We start from the raw sequence: 7,096 nt of genomic DNA, 5'->3' as shown, positions 1-7,096 counted from the left end.
GAAAGCAGAGAAACACAGGGAGAGCTTGAAAAATAATAGTTTGTGGCCAGGGGGAGCGGTGAACAGAAACCCACAGTGTGGCACACTTGTCCCGGGAGACGCAGAGGTACAAACGCCTAATTGTCAGCATGTGTCAGTATATATTTTGTGTGTATATATATATATATATATATAAAAAATGTTATTTGGTACCTTGGTAAACAGGCACAATAAAAATGAAGTGACCAAGTAATTTAGCAAGCCAGTGATTGGTGTAAAAGGGAACAAGGGTGATTTCTAATCCTGGGTCTCCTGCTGAATTTCCCAGCCAGAGCATCCTCTTTAAATTGAAAAAGGAAAAATAAAAAAATCTACTATCAGCTTTGTTTTGACATTCCTGTGACTTACTTCGATTGTTTTAAGAAATTCAGTTGGTTTATCCCCTTTTTGTTTCTGAGCAAATGTATGTATTTATTTGACAGAACACAGGAACTGATCCTGCCAACATGTCCATTTGTGCTTCATTTCACAACCATGAGTAATCCCCCTGCAATTAGCATACTCGCATGTATTTGGAGAATGAAGTTCAGTGTGGATTTATGTCTCCAGATTTCCTCTGAAATAACAGTGAGAGGCCAAGGACTGTACCTCACATTAACTGTGCAAACAAGCTGAGTGGTTTAAGACTCCTGCTGCTCCCCAGCCACTTATTTCTGCCTGCTGCCAGATGCACCCTCAGAGCAGAGCTGCCCGACAGGAGTGCATCCCTGCCCTTTGCCGTTGCAGTTCCCAGCCCAGCAAAGTGGCACAAACCGCTTTGGACCAGCCGAAATGCGGGTGGACGTGCCACTCGGCTCACTTTGCTATGGACTGTTGTAGAGCAGAGGTGGTGTTTGGTGAATGGAGATGTTTTGAAATGTATTGTAAAATATAGATTACTTTCAGCTATGTTGCATACGAAAAGTACTTGTTTATTTTTTTCTGGGTGACATAGGAGAACAGGAGGAATGGAGATTTCTCTGCTAGTTAAGGCTGGGTGAGATCTGGGTTTGAAAAGTCAATCTGCACACCTGACAAGTAAAGAAGAGTCATGAAACTATTCATGGAAACCTGTATAGACCTGCTAAATGTAACTTACACACTCTGGAAGGAAAATGTTCCTTTTAAAAAAAAATTCTTGTTAAAAGCAAAGGCTTTGATTAATATTTCTACTTTTACACTTATAGAATAGCATGTGCTGCTTATGAGAAAAAAATGCTATTGCTTTTTCTCTCTGAGAAACTTCTGGCATCACATATAATTATTCCGTCAGAATAAACCTGGGGCAAGAAATATATTATCTTTCCTATAGTAAGGATTAGGGGAGAGCTTCCTAAAAGCTTTCTTGTATTTAACATTGAAAATACGGAAAGCAAGACCAAGCACTGGGAGCAGCAGTTCCCTTAGTGATGATACGGACATTTTGGCCGACGGGAGCAGCTCACCAGCTACAGGCAAGTATCTGAGGAAGGTTTCAGAGAAGCGTGGGCAGACAAACCACCTTGGTTTCTGGGTGCGGGGTGGAAGCTGCTGAACCCCAGGGCTGCCACAGAGGTGAAGAGAAGCTCGGCTGGGTGTACGGGAGGAGCAGCTCCCAGCGCAGGAGCTGGGTGAGCTGTCTCTGACGTTGGTCACCCGTTGATCCCAAGGAAAGCAGCAGCTATGGGGACCTCCATCCCTCTGCAGGGGTTGCTGCTCATCCCTTCCCTCCAGCCTGGGCATTCAGTGTGCATGTGGGTGGGGGCACCCAGGCCTACACCAGCTCTCGGACCGGTTAAAGGAGGGGAGTGTGGGCTGCATCCTGGAGATGGAGGGCAGTGGAAGAGGGCAGTTTGGGAAACAAACTCCTGCAGCGAGGAGCTGCCAACTAGTGATTCAGCAATATAGGATCTCCAGAGCCAGATCAAGGTCTTCTGCTGACCACGGGGTAAATATTGCAGTCCCTAATACCAGACTAAACTCTGCCATGGGTTTCAGTGTATATTGATTTCCTTCATATCAACAAAAGTCGTAATTGAACAACACAGGGCAAAATTTGACCATACGGTCCTGTGCTCTTGGTTATGTTCTTTTTGCTGTTGTCTCCTACTGGCACTGTAATTAATTTTAATCTCAAACTTGTGCTTGCAGCAGACTACAGTGCATGTTCTCACTCCATATCGACAGACTCCCTCTGCTGGAAAATGGTTATATATGTTATCTAGCCATTTAATGATGATAAGTGAAATAACTTGTAAACAATGTATTTTGTAGCAAATATGTAATTTTTATTTACACTGTCCATAGAATTTTAAAAATATTTTGACCTCTTCCCTAAACACTGGCATGTTTCTATGACACACACAGGCAGGAGTTAGGAGTTAGTTTTTATCATCAAAGTTGGACTCTGAACTGTATAAAAAGCCACAACATTTACAGTAACCTTGTAATGCATTAATCCACTGAGTAAAGTTTTGTTTTCTTTCTTCTTCTGTAACTGGAATCAAGCCTTGAACATTTCCCCTCTGTAGTCCTACAGGACCCTCTCTTCTTGACTTCATCACGGATGACAAGAGTCTGCCACTGACTTTACAGAAGCACCTGGACACAACATGTTGGACAGATTGGTTTCTTTAGCAGCCACTTTTGAATACACTGTTAAAAGCAAATGGAAGAGAGTGCTAGCTGCTCTAGCTGCTCAGGATTTTAACACAGGAATTCCTGTCATTACCCAGGAATTTCGAGAGGTGTAGCTGATATATTCCCTTAAGAAATTAAGATCCCTGGTCCAAAACATTTACTGAATCAATGATATTAAGGAAATGAGGATACTATTATTAGATAAAGTCCTGTTATCATCAGAATAACTTCAGCAGGATCCAGACCAGACACAACTTTATTTTTTTCCAGAAGAATGTGGTATCCAGCGCTTTCTCTTTTTCCTTATTTGATACCAGACCAAAAAGTCTTGAGGTAAGGTTCTGTGTTTGAAAGTACAGCTAGTGTGGCAGTTACGCCTGCTTCTCGCACTCCACTCCACCAATGCATCTCAGATGCCACCTACAGAAACAACCTCCAAAGAGAGGAGTACTTAGTCCTCGGTCCCTTTCCTGAGGTTATCAATATAAGCACCAACTATACCACATTATTTGTCTCTATGGAGAGGAGTGAGCCAGACTCTCTGAACTCTTAAACATCGATTAGCCGGGAATTAGGAGAACTGTTTGCTCCTTCTCTGCAGTGCGAGCTCTGAACCACAGACATTGAAACACCAAGCTGCTTGCAGCTCCTTCAGAGCACTGGTGTTCCCCTTTTCTGCTAATACAGTTATTTAAAGAATGACACACACTGGCTGCAGCAGCTCCAGTGTGGCCCATCATCTTCACCTTGGTCTTTCCATCAGTGCAAAACTTTGCTAAAAAACATTAAGATGATACTGAGGATTCTCCCACCTTCTAGGTAGCATCTAGTAACGTAGAATTACTGCAGCAGCTTCAACACACAGATGTATCTCTTTCAGTCACCAGCATTCCAAGTTTAGTCAAGGTCTGGAGAATTTGATATATAAACCCCTTCCTCTACTCTCTACATTGCAAATAACAGAAAATAAGGCCCTGGGAGTTTGTCACCTCTTTGTGAAAGTTGTGCATGCAGTGAAGTTCTGTGCTGCTGCCAGTCCCCAGGTCATCATGACAAGTAACACACGGATCCAAATCTTCCTCCTTCAAGTGAAAGGAAATTTTTATCAGTCTTAAATGACCTCAACTCAGAATTGCTTTTGATTAGGTAATCTAATTGTAATGAGTACCCTGAATGAGTGATGAACATTATGGTTGATGTCTGTTGACCATATAGTTGAGACCTGGATTATGCTACTGTGGGACTACATTTGTTCCATGCAAAAGGCATTAAAGGAATGGAAAATCTGTTTGAAGTAGCCTCATCTCCAGCTGTGTGTAGGTGGAACTTGGCACAATGGAGAAGGAGTTCATGAAAATTTTTTTTTGCATCCCAAATTCTGGGCTAACCTGTGACTGCCACTCCTGCACAGGTGAGAGCAGCCCAAAGTTACTTGGTTCTCCCTGAGTACTTTTTACTGCTGCTGGGACTGTCAGTGCAAAGGAATGCCCTAACCGTTCCTCTCTCTCAGGTATAAACTTGTGCAAGCTGTGGGAAGGCTAACCTAAAATCACTCCAGCTGTTTTCTGACAGCGAAAATTCTTTGTATGGGAGTCCTCAGGGAGCAGACCCACTAGATTTAAAATTCTTATGAGAGACATTTAAGATTTATTTTGTGCATATAGGAAGAGCAGAATATCAGCTGAGATCCATTGCATAAAGGTCCAGGAAGGGCTGCTTTCCAAAGGGCCCAAACCTTAGCATCCACCTCATATGAGATACGGCTGCAGGGAAGCCCAGGGGAACGGTGTCCATGAATCCTTCTGCTCAAGATTTGGAGCAAAAAAAAGAGCTCCTTTTTGATACTTCAGTATCAGGAATAGGACGGATTCACCAGGCTGAGGGCTCTCTGTAAGGACTCCATCAACTTTTTGATGAAAATTCATATATAACATATATAACAATTCATATACAACAAGTTCTGGTGGGTCTTCTCAATACAACAACACTCTATCAATCAGTTTAGAAATATTGCATGAACTGAAGCATTTTGACAAACATATAAGAAGGACAAGAATGCATCAAATATGACAGAATATTAGTCTTTGATGCTCCTTTTATCACTTCTTTCTCCTATTTTTTGTCTGGCCTCAGAGACGAGACACAGCTGAGAGAAGTTATCTTTTTCCAAAGTACAGTAGAGACTTGGCTAGGATTCAGAGGGATCCTCCTAATAGGAGGAATATCATCTGTCAATCCAATCTAAAACAACAGACTAAATGAAAATCAACACCCTAGAGGCAATGTTTTCTATGATGAGTGGGTTTATTTTAGCATTTGTTCATACACAGTTACCTAAAGCTCTGGCACAACAACTGCAGGCAGCGCATTATCTATGAAGTTTGTTGGATTTCAATATTCACTTCTCTCATTGAATGACTGGATTTTGGCTGCGATATCCTTCTGGACATATTTCAAGACCTGTTTGTTTTCAATGGTTTTGGCAGATGGCTGTATAAACTCAAGGTCCCATGATTATGATTCATTTCTCTGTGAATAATTTTGGTTATCACATTTGATTATATCTTTATGTGATTTTATACTATTCATAAGTACACTGAATGCATTCAGAGCCAGGGCTGTGCTTACCCAAATACTTTCTTTTGTGCTAAAGAACAAAAAAGTACAGGTGAACATTTTCATTTTTTCATATTTAATATTAGGTTTCTTTTTTAATGGGTATTATATTCTTGTTCAGTTATATATCGTGGTTGTTTTGTTTTATTTATGCGTTTAAATATTTCCCATTTTTTTCCTAGAAAGGATTGTTGTGAGCATGTACATAAATATAGCTATTGCTTCATTTTGCCTTTGTGGGGTCAGGCATTTTATATACTAATATGTGATATGCTAACAAGTACCCAAAATTTAATCCATCCTCAAAACCATGCTGCAATTAAGCAATACCTGAGAAGCATGTAAGCATAATTATTTTGCTTTGGGAATGTCCACCTAAAAGATGAGGTAACCACGCTTGACGTTCTCTTCTTAGCCCTCTCAGAAAACACTGGGGTATAACTGGATCTTGCTCTTGAAATGCTTGTATGTACCCATGCTGTAACTTCCCACAGGAGCACTTTCTAGTTAGCCTGAAGTGCTGGGAAGGATCCACAGAGGTGAGCGTTTTACCAGAGCATGGTCTCCCACCCTTGAGCCGCAGCAAGTCTAAAATGTCCTTCACGGGCCTCTGAGTCATGTCAGCTTTCAACAGCCAGCCCACAGTGGGAGTGTCAGCCTACTTCTGCTGCCTGCTGGTTCCCCTCATTGTAAAACTGTTCCAGGTTTTTAACATTACTTGTTAATAAGCATTTTGGAAAAGATATTTTTTGGTCCCTTTGGCTTTGCTTCCCACTAACTGACCTCCTTCGTGTCCAAGATTTGGACTCTGATGCAACTTGTAGCCGTCCCACTCTTGGAAAGAGCAGAAAAAGCAAACAGTGTTTGCCTAGGAATGGGTGTGTGTGCAGAAAACGCCCACAGCCAGCCCAGCTGCTCTGGGAATTGGGGATGGGAATCAAGGCAGTGACTATTTTTTATGTCAGTCATGACCAAACTAGTGACCTACTGTGAAAATGAAAACCCTGTAGAGTCTTTCTGACTACTTGTATATCCCAATTCCAGTTTCTGTGGAAATAGAAATATCAGCCATGCCATTGCGATCCGATTCCTCTTCGGATCATGGTTGTTTTGTTTTATTTATGCATTTAAATATTTCCCATTTTTTTTCCTAGAAAGGATTGTTGCGAGCATGTACATAAATATAGCTATTGCTTCATTTTGAAGAATTTTCATGTGATGAGCATGTGTTGCTCTGAACTCTATCAACTAGCAGCAATACTTGAAGATCATCTTCCAGTTGAGGAGGACATCAGCACAGAGCTTCCCAGACTTGACACCATCGCACCCTGACATGTCCCTGAAACATCCCTTAAAATACATGCCAGAGAAGAGAGCCACAATCAGCAGTTATGTTAAGTTAGAGATTTAGGACAAAGAGAGGAGACAAAGAATCTGGCTCACCAAGTCAAAACGAATATTTTTAGGATCAAAGCTGTAAAATGGCAGAGAGTCATTATCATTCCTAACACACTAAACACCTCTTCATCACCTTCCTTCCCAAATGCCCAATTCATTATGGAATAATTGTTAACTTCTGTGGAGAATGATTTCATTCTATCATGCAAATTTCGGTCTTTCTAAGTAATACTATTGTATGAGACTACACGGGACTAAACTGGAAAGGGCTGCTGGTCCAATCAGGCAAGGTATGAAGCAAGAGAAAACACTTTTGAGTAAACATTTTTTAGTGATTTAAGGAGGACAGTGTTGAGGACATTATTTGAAAGCTTCTGTTTCCAGAGTCACACCACGGGGCTGATGGGCCAGCCCAGAAAGGACATAAACACTTACAGACTCTCCT

The sequence above is a fragment of the Aptenodytes patagonicus genome, chromosome 1 (assembly GCF_965638725.1).
Source record: "Aptenodytes patagonicus chromosome 1, bAptPat1.pri.cur, whole genome shotgun sequence".
NCBI classification, from domain to species: Eukaryota; Metazoa; Chordata; class Aves; order Sphenisciformes; family Spheniscidae; genus Aptenodytes; species Aptenodytes patagonicus.
The sequence above is the reverse complement of the archived record's forward strand: the minus strand, read 5'-3'. Positions refer to the sequence as shown.